At 52.7% G+C, this 10143-nt stretch overlaps 1 non-coding gene across 1 annotated transcript; it reads left to right on the forward strand.

The window, feature by feature from the left end:
• The first annotated feature begins 8645 nt into the window (after window positions 1-8645).
• Window positions 8646-8718, forward strand: TRNAF-GAA. The gene has a single exon. It is a non-coding gene; the product is annotated as a tRNA-Phe (tRNA).
• Window positions 8719-10143: the final 1425 nt, after the last annotated feature.

The raw sequence follows: 10143 nt of genomic DNA on the forward strand, positions 1-10143 counted from the left end.
TATTCGGGGGCGGCTGGTGGGTTCCTGCTGGAGGGAGAGGGGCAGTAAACACTGAAGAGGTGGCAACTTCTGGGGAGTTAGGTCTGGGGGGGGCAGGGAATATGCTGGGTGAGGAGAGGGAGGGGACAGAGTGTGACAAACCTGCTGGGACTTGTTTAACGGGGGCCTAGATCCTCAGAACAAAGGCTTGGGTGTTGGGGGAGAAAATTCCCTAATTTGTGAAACAGGAAACAGACAAAGCAACCCCCTGGGTGGGGCTGGGAAAACTGACCAGACTTCCAGTGCCTAACCCCTCAGCCTGCGAGCCAGGGGCTGGTGTGACATGGAAAGGGGGCTCCCACCTGGGAGGTGTAGGGAAGATGTCCTGGCCCCTCACCTCCAGCTCCTGGCAGTGGGGAGGGTGTTGGGTTCCTGCCATGGGGCTGGATCAGCCTCTGGCTCGTAGCCGTGTGATGGATCTGCTGGCAGAGACAGGGGGTCTCTCTTTGTTCTCTCACCGTGGTGCCCCCCGGCTCCTCTCAGCAGTGTGGGGATAGGACTGTGCTGACTGTCTCTGTCTCAGAGCTTCCATTTGATTGGTTCCTTTCCTCCATGAATAGTGGGGCAGCAGGTGTTGGACTCTTGCTCTTTCAGGGGCCGGTGACCTTCAAGGAGGTGGCTGTGTATGTCACCAGGGAAGAGTGGGCTCTGCTGGACCCCGCTCAGAGAGCCCTCTACAGAGACGTCATGCAGGAGAACTCTGAGAATGTGACCTCGCTGGGTAAGGATTCCCGTCCCCTCCCTTCTTAGAAGGGGAAATGAAGAGTTAAGGTTCATGGCACTCCCACAATGCCACCTCTGCTCTGCCCTGTTTCAGCATCACCCCAACATGCCAGAGAGACACACACTAGCCCTCTCCCCTCCCCGGTTACAGAGCGCTCTGGGAACAGAGCAGTGCAGCAGAAAGTCTCACGACTTCTCTGTGCTAAGATAATATTCGGGTTCGTCTCCGTCATAGCAAATAGAAGCTTCATCCCCCTGGCCTGCTCTCCGGTACTGAACCTCCTGCACACAGACCAGCTGAGACTGTCAGTGTTACCACCTCTTTGCCCTCAACCTGAGTTTTCCTTTGGAGTCACTGCTTCACTTACCCCTCACTGAGCCCCACAGATCACTGGAACATACGCCCCCAGGGTGCTGACAACCCCCATGGCAAGAACACGCCCTTGGCCACCTTTGCTGACAAAGCCTGCAACACTCAGCACAGAACTGAGGCAGAATTGGCCCCCAAGTTTCACATGCACCTCTCTGCATAGCACAGGCACAGCTGCTGCAACCCATCCCTCCGTCAGCCAGTCACAGCTCCAGCTGGCCCCGTGCACACAGCTGGAGGCATGCGGATAGATGCTGGGATTCCCACCTGTGAACACAGCACAGACAGTGGCACGTTCTCTTAGTCTTTTCTCAGATCGATTATAGGTTCATGGCTTTGAAGGCCAGATGTGACTATTAGGTCATCTACTCTGACGTCCTTTATACCACAGACCATAGAATTCATCCCGTTACTGCTCCATTGAGCTGAACACCTGAGTCCCTGTGGCAGTTTGTTAACCTTTGCACGGCCCACACAGAACCATCCTCAGTGGTTCTTGCCAGCTGCAGGGTTAACGGTTGGGGGCAAAGTTAAGGTTGCATTGGAGGGGGGGCGTTTATATTAACTTCTCCTTTCCTGGTTCGCAGAGGTTTAAGTTTAGTCACCATCTATACCAGAGGTGGGCAAAGTACCCTCCTGCCTCCCTTGTTTTCTTTCCCTTGAGCAGGGTTTCCAGTTTCCAAACCCTCTGTGATCTCCCAGCTGGAAGGAGGGGAAGAGCCGTGGGTCCTGGATCTTCAGGGTTCAGAGGAAAGCGAGATCCTGAGAAGTCCCTGGACAGGTGAGGAAACATGAAATCAACCCAGAAACTGTCAGTGCCTGAGAGAACCAGCTGGGATTCCCCACACAGACTCTGTGAGCTCAGGACAGTCCCCAGCAGATCTCACTCCTGGCTTCCTACAGATGATGACTGGCAGCTTGGCTGGAGCTCCCTCCCTTCCTACTGAGTGTCGGGATGGGATGTGGGCAGGGCCGGCCTTGGGGACATGGCACCCTGGGCAAACTTGCATTTTGGTGCCCCTGGCTCCCATGGGCATGGCACCCCCCCTTCCTTCTGTCCCCCATGGGCTCCCCAGGCTCCTCCCCCTCCCTCCCCCCAGCCCCTGCACTGTGCCCCCTTCGCTCCAAATACCTGCTCCCCCTTCGCTCCTAACTTCTGCCCCCTCCAGCCCCTCCCAACCCCTGCCCCCTCCTGTGCCCCTAAGCCCTGCACTGTGCCCTTTCACCCCAACCCCTTCCCCTCCCTCATGTGCCCCTAAGCCCAGGACTGTGCCCCCTTCACTCATACCCCCTGCACCTCCCTCCTGCACCCTGAACCCCTGCATGGTGCATACCCCCTTCACCCCAAACCCTGCCCCCTGCACCTCAACACCTGCCCCTTCCTGAGCCCCCAGCCCCTGCACTGTGCCCCTTTGCCCCAAATGCCTTCTCCCCCTCCTGCACCCCTAATCCCTACACCCCTTCAATTCTAATGTCTGCCCCCGCACCCCAACCCCTGCCCCTCCTGAGCCCCCAGCCCCTGCCCTATGCCCCATTTGCCCCTAACCCCTGCATCCTCCTGCACCCAAGTGGGGAACCTGACCTAGACTCACAAATCAGCTGGCATTGCAGCTCGCCCCCCCACTGGACTGCTGCTCCCTCCCCACGCAGCCCTGGGGGCTGGGAGAGGGGAGCAAGGAGCGATGTCAGGGCTTCCTGCACCCAGGTCACTTTCCCTGCAGGCTGTGTAAGGGGAGGGCAGGAGAGCAGCTGCTCCTGATGTCTTAGCTCAGCCCAGGTGGGGAAGTGACCTGGATGCAGGGAGCCCTGGTGTGTGTTGAGGGGAGGATATGAAGGAGTGTGTGTATGTTGAAGGGAGTGAGTGAAGGACTGTGGGATCCTCTCCTAACACTGTCCAACTCCCCTGTTGGCAGGATCCCTTTCTTCCCTCTGAGCAAAAGATGTGCACTTTTTCCTCACTGGAAATTGAACCCAGGCTGTTTGGGTGAAAACCAGGACTCATAACCACTAGACTATATGGAACTTGCATAATTAAGAACATATTTACACATTCACATTCATTAACATTTAAAAGTGGCCATTCAAAAAACTTCAAAAACAGACTTCAACGAGAAATTGCAGAGTTACAATTTATTTACAAACATAACACTATTAATTTGAGCTTGAATAGGGACTGGGAGTGACTTGCTCACTATAAAAGCAATTTTCCCTCTCTTGGTATTGACACCTCCCCATCAATTATTGGCAGTGAACCACATCCGCCCTGACTGAATTGGCCTTCAACACTGGTTCTCCCCTTGTAGGGTAACTTCCTTCATGTCATGTTCCAAAAATATTTATGCCTGTATTTGCAATTTTCACCCAATGCAGCTGAAGAAGTGGGCTTTTTACCCACGAACGCTTTTGCCCAAATAAATCCGTTAGTCCTTAAGGTGCCACCGGACTCCTCGCTGTTTTTGTGAAATAAAAGCAAAACGCATTCTAAGCTGATCTTAACCCTTTCAGTGCCCTTACAAACTTAGATGTTTCTCACCACAGGCTGCCTGGTTGCTTGTTTTACACTGACTTGTGAAATTGTCCAAAGTGCTTGGGAAAGCTGCTCAGATTTCAGCCGGGCTCTCCCCTTTGATCAGCGCCAGTTGCTTGGTGTGGTGATGTCTGTAGGTGGAGCTGGAGAGAGGAAAAGCCTGGTGAATGTCTCTCCTTTTATCATGTCCTTTCTTCCTCTTGGCTTTGCCCCCACCCCTTCAGAGTCAGGTGAGCATCACTGCGTCTCTCCAAGCAAGGCTGAGCAATTCCTCGTGTGGCCTCGTGCAGGTGAGTCATTGCGTTGTAGCTCCCTTGCTGGGCAATGGCTGTTGATGGGTTGTTTGACACCCTGTCCGGGCATTGGTTACTTTCCTTGCTGTTGCCACTGGGGAGCTAATATCTGGCTGATTCCCCCAACTTACAGCCTAGTGACAACCACACTACACAATTCTCATAATGTCATATGCATGAATGGTCTACATAGATGGGTAGAGAAATGACTTGCAGCAGATCATATCCTTTCCCCTGATAACTTACAAGTCATGCTTTATATGTAAGATCACGATTATATGAAAATGAGGAATATGTTGGTTACAGCCGCTCCCCCAAAGGTCTAGAATGTCACACTGAGATTCGATTTTCATTTCTTATGTAACCAACTTTGACCTCTCTGCCTAACACTTATAATCACTTACAATCTATATTTCTGTAGTTAATAAACTTATTTTAATGTTTTACACTGACTTGTGAAATTGTCCAAAGTGCTTGGGAAAGCTGCTCAGATTTAAAAGGCTGGTGCATGTTCACTTTCTTTTTGAGAAAGTGGCGAATTAATTAATGAGCTTGCACTTTTTAAGAGGTTTTGAGCAGTGTAAGACGGTACATTTCTGAGGTGCAAGGCTGAGGGCTGGGGAGATATGCTGGTGTCTCTCTATGTATAATTGAGGAGTGGCTTATAGAGCATTCATTCTACTTAGTTGGGTGCATTGCTGCATGTTGTTGGCTGAGTGATCACAGCACATGGAGGGGGTTTTGCTGCTTGTCACTAGTGCAGCATTGTAAGATACAGCCCAGGCTGGAGAGATAAGAGGACAGAGCAGTCCTACTGTTTGGGTTTGTACCCCACAGATCCCACCACACAGAGACTCTCCTATGACCAGCCGTGGTAATATTGTGCTTAGTGCCTTGTAGCTCCAAGAGCTGCAGATGCAAGATGAGTTACAGCGACCTTGATCTTGTTTCCATGTTTATCCGATGCCTCTTTTCTACACTTGTCAGCAAAAGACCCGCTTTTTGCAAGCATTTGCATGGCTAGCCAGAGTCGGGCTTCTCCATTAACAAAAAAGATCGACCAAAAGGTGACAAGAGGAGGCACGTTCAGCAAGACAGCACTGGATGCTGGATCTGCTTTTTATCCAGCAGGTCTCTTGGCAAGCTCTGAAATAACAGTAGCTCCAGGTCCCATCAGGGCTGCCCAGATGGTGGAGTGGGGCACTTGCCCTGGTCTCGCAGGGGCCCCAACAAGAGTTTTTGGGGCTCTTGGAGTGGGGTCCTTCACTAACTCCGGGAGCTCTGGAAAACTCGTGGGGTCCGGGCCTCCGGAAATTCTTCCACTCTGGGTCTTCGCGGCAATTCGGCGGCGGGGTCCTTCATGAATGAAAAGTGACTTCATTGAAGTGTTGAAGGGCCTTAATGGAGAGAAAAGATTGGGTATGAAAGGGCTCTTGAATCTCGCAGAGAAAGGCATAACAAGACCCAATGGCTGGACGGTGAAAAGAGACAAATTCATATTACAACTAAGGCACAAATATTCAACAGCGAGGATGATTCACCACAGGAACAAGCTACCAAGGAAAGTGGTGGATTCTCCATCTCCTGATGTCATTCAATAAAGACTAGATGCCTTTCTGGAATGTGTTTGCTCAAAAAGTATCTATTGTGTCATACAGGAGGCCTGTGATATGCAGGGGGTCAAATTAGCTGCTCTAATGGTCTCTTCTGACCATAAAGTCGACTAATTTCTGAAAAACGGAGTGTAGCACTGGGAGCAGCGTCTGATATTTACCTCTCTAGCCGGCTTGCTTCCTAGAACGAACGCTCCTTGAGTGGGGTGATCCACAGGGAGTAGCTCAAACCTCCAAAGTGCCTGGCCAGGGGCAGGACATTAGCACAGCAAGGGAGGGGTGTGGCAGTGACATCACAAAGGCTTTTTGCAGGACCTCAGACTATTGGTCAAAGGTGGTGGGGAGGTGGTGACCTCACAGAGAGATGCTGACATCAGCCAGGCAGGACGGGGGCGAGGGGCCAGGGAAACCTCAGAGACCCCTGTGGCTTTGCTTCAGCAAGTCTCCTTCTCCAGGTCTCTCAGGACTGAGAGAGTGTTCAGGTTCACGTACGTGAGCTCCAGGAGGAACCTCTTTCGAGTTTTCTCCTCCCCTTTTCCTGATTTTACTAGAAAACAGCCATCCCTGTTTAGAAGGTAAGAGCCTCCTCGAGGTTTGAAACCTGTTCAGTCTGATCCATCTGGTGACAGTTGAATTCTAGGCATGGAAAACACGAGCTTAAGGAGGCAGAATTTTATTCCGCACCTGGGATTTTGTCTCTTAAAATCACTGGGGACATTAGGGTTTGTCATTTTTGTTTCACCTTTTCCTCTATCCATCGCTCTCTCGTTTCTCTTTGTCTCTTGAGTGTTTTGTCATCTGAACTGTTGGCCTCCCAACACCAGGAGCTGTGTGTGTGTGTGTGTGTGTGTGTGTGTGTGTGTGTGTGTGTGTGTGTGTGTGTGTGTGTGTGTGTGTGTGTGTGTGTGTGTGTGTGTGTGTGTGTGTGTGTGTGTGTGTGTGTGTGTGTGTGTGTTATGGGGAGTGCTCTGCAGCTCCCACTGTGGGAGGTCCACCCAAAAATGTGGGGCTGAAATAGTGCTCGGGCAGTGATCCCCACCGGTAACCTGGGCCATCCTTTGGGCGAGAACCCTCAGCCTCCCGTCCTCAGTTTCTATCCTGATTGGCTGAGCAGGGGGTTGTTGACAGGGAGGAGACTCAGGTCCTTGTTGTTCTCTTTTAAGACCAAGTAAATAAGTCAGAACCACTTCTATGTTTGACAAATTTTGCTGCTTCTCTGCATTAATGGTCTCTGAGCAGTTCATGATTCTCTCTAACCTTGCAGTTATCCTCAAATACTTGCTGAATAATTCCTGTGCACTGTTGTTGGTCTGGAGCTCATGTGAGAGCACCTTATTCAGGTCATTCAATGTCTGAAATTCAAGATCCGATGGTTAGTTTCAAAATCAGGGCTCTTGGATCCTACTCCCAACTCTGCCACTGGCTGGCTGTGTGACCTAAGACAAGTCAATTCTCCTTTCTCAGCCTTAGCTTCTCCTCTTTCAAGTAGGAATAATAATGATCCGCTCCTACCTACCTCACGGTGAGTGGAGGATGGGGATCCATTGGAGAGTGTCACTAGGAGTATCAGAGGGGCCATGTTAGTCTGGATCTGTAAAAGCAGCAAAGACTCCTGTGGCACCTTATAGACTAACAGACGTATTGGCGCATGAGCTACTGCACATGGCTACAAAGAGAACGAACCCCAAATCCCCTGTGCTTTGGGAGCCAGGTTTGCATGGGAATTCTGTAGTTCAGATGACTTCAAGCCTGGCCATTGTGATTATTTACCAGTTTCTCTGGCATTGGGGCAATTTTATGTTCACAGTTGTGATGGCCGAGTGGTTAAGGCGTTGGAGTTGAAATCCAATAGGGTTCCCCAGCGCACATTTGAATCTCGCCACAGCGAGGCCTGTGTTTTAGCCAGTCTCTCACCTGGGCAACACCTCTGTACAACCCCTGAGACACTCTCAATTCTCTCCCACCCCAAGGAAATCCTGTTCTGCTCCTTTCATAGAGATCCCTGGGACACCCCTCACACTGTGTCCCTGAGGGTCAGGCAAAACTCTCAGTGCCTGAAGCCTCTGCCACTCACCTCATAGATCAGCCATAGCCCTGGTTCTGCTCCTCTCTAGAGTGTGAAAGTAACCAAGTCAGCACAACCAACAGAGAAAAAATAGGTGCTCAGCGCCCACTGGCAGCCAGCTCCCCCCCCCCCCACTACAGGCCTTGCTGACAAGCACATCCACTACCCCTTCAGTGACTTCCACTTGCCAGTGATCAGCTGTTCAGTGGGGTGGAGGTGCTGGGTGGGGAGGGGAGGAGTAGAGACAGGAAGAGGTGGGGAGGGAGAGGAATGGGGCAGGAAGGTGCAGGGCGGGAAGAGATGGGACAGGGGTGGGGGCTTGGGGGAAGGGGTGGAGTGGGGGCAGGGCCTGGGGAGGAAAGGGGGGATTTGTCCCAGACCCCTCTAGGGCGGACCCTGAAGGGAAGCACCGACTATCACAGTGACAATACAACTGACCAGCCTTGCGGGGGAGGCTGAGGGAGATCCGCACTCACCAGGTCTCTTCTCTCCCCCACGGTGAGCCAGACACTGCTCTCTCCTGGCTCTCACTCTAGCAGCTGGATGCCAAGGAGCCATTTCCCCACAGGAAGTGCATCGAGTGCCCCTGTGGTGCTGGGGGGCTGGCGCCGCTGCTGCCTGTGGGGCTGGCAGGGGGGCTGATGTCTGCACAGACTCTCAGCTGCCAGGCCGGAGGGGGCACTTGGGACCTTACCAGACTGGCTCAGTGAAGACGGGGGGTTGACAGAGCAATACAGACGCTCTCCAGAGCACGGAGCAGCAGCCGCCCATGCAGCCAGGCAATGAGCATTTCCCACAGCCTGGAGCCGAGGGGGAGGCGGCAGCTGCTGTTCCAGCTCCTCGGGGACATGCCCTGTCAGCCAACAGCCACTTCTTACTCCCCACAGCTAAGGGCGTCGGGTTCCTCCGGTGGGGGTGTGGAGCAGCCGTTTGTTTTCCTGTCCTTTTTGTGTGCAACTGCTGACAAAAACATCCCGGACAGAGAAGCAACAGGCCAAAATACTTCAATGCAGCTGCCAAAGTAGCTCAGTTGGGAGAGTGTTAGACTGAAGATCTAAAGGTCCCTGGTTCAATCCCAGGCTTTGGCAGGCCTTGTCATCCCTCTTTGTGCAGGGGTGGCTTGTTTTCTGGGAGCACAGCAGTGCCTGCACCCAAGGTGAGTCTCTGAGTTTGGGCTCTGCAGTAGGAAAACATAGAATGGGCTGTTGGCCCACCTGACCTTTAACAAGGAGAGATGGGAGCTGTCTTTCCCAACACGGCAGGGAGAGAGTGAGGCAGGGTGACCCTCAGGAATGGTGCCAGAGGGCTGCTGGGCAGTGACAGGCAGGGATTGGGGATGGAAGCTCCTCTGCCCAGCTGAGCAAGGGCAGTAGCAGGGAAGGGGCATCTGTAAAAGTGACCCAGCAACACCTCTCCTCCTCTGGGCACCTAGAGCAGAGGTGGCTGGTGCTGACAGCTCCAAGTGAAGGCTTAAAAGCCACAGAGCAACTGAGGGCAGGGCCAGAGGAGGGCAGGACCATGCCTATGCATGGCCACCAGACGGCCACAAAGACACCCAGCCAGCCTGCTCCCTGCCATGCCAACCACCCACTGAAGACATGCTTAATCCACTTGCTGATCAGGAGGAAAACCTGTCAAAATCTGTGTGCGAGGAGAACACACTTGGCTTGGAAGGAGCGAGGAAAAAGAGCGAGTGAAAAAAATAACCAGCGAGAGAGAGAGAGAGCGAAAAGAACGTGAAAGGCAGAGAAAGAAATAAAGGGAGAGAAAAAAAATTAGAAAAAGAAGGAAAGAAAGGAAGAGCATGAAAGGTAGAGGGGAAAAAAGAAAGCAAGAACATACAAGATAGAGAAGGAAAGGAATGAAAAAGAACGAATGAACCACAAGCGCTAGTTGAAGCTGGAATGGGAGAGTCAGAGAAAGGACAGACTGACCCGTTAAGTAAGGTTGCACCCGATTCTCCATGTTGGGGGCACAGTCCTCCCATTTCCATCCTGGCCCTGCTTGGGTTGACCATCCATAGGTGTCTACTGGCACTTCCATGCTGCGAGGAGGGGACAAGCCCCCCCATACCCTCCCCTCGGGACACGGGCTCTCCCCAATCATGACTCCCTTCCTGCACGCTCCTGGGAATGGGGGAAGGTGGGGGGAAGCCGTGTGCTGAGCAGCACCGTGGGTGTGTCTCTCTGGGGCGAAGGAAGAGGATATTTTTAGTACCAGAAGGAAAGAGCAGGGGGCGGGGGCATTTGTGGAGCCGGGGCGCACACCAGAGAGAGGAACTGAGCACAGCCCGAGACGCCCACACCTGGAGGACCATCTCCAGAACCTACCTTGATGGTGCCGTCCATCACCGCTCCCACATGGAGCTTCCCGCCTAGACCTGCCTGGACGAGATGAGGTGGTGCATTGGCAAAGGGGGCGGTTTGAGCAGGGGTCTGTGTGTGTGTGTGTGTGTGTGTGCGTGTATCTAATTTTGGGAAGTGAAGTCACAAACTGCTGGGGCTGGTTTCCTA

This window comes from Mauremys reevesii, linkage group 12 (genome assembly GCF_016161935.1).
Source record: "Mauremys reevesii isolate NIE-2019 linkage group 12, ASM1616193v1, whole genome shotgun sequence".
NCBI classification, from domain to species: domain Eukaryota; kingdom Metazoa; phylum Chordata; order Testudines; family Geoemydidae; genus Mauremys; species Mauremys reevesii.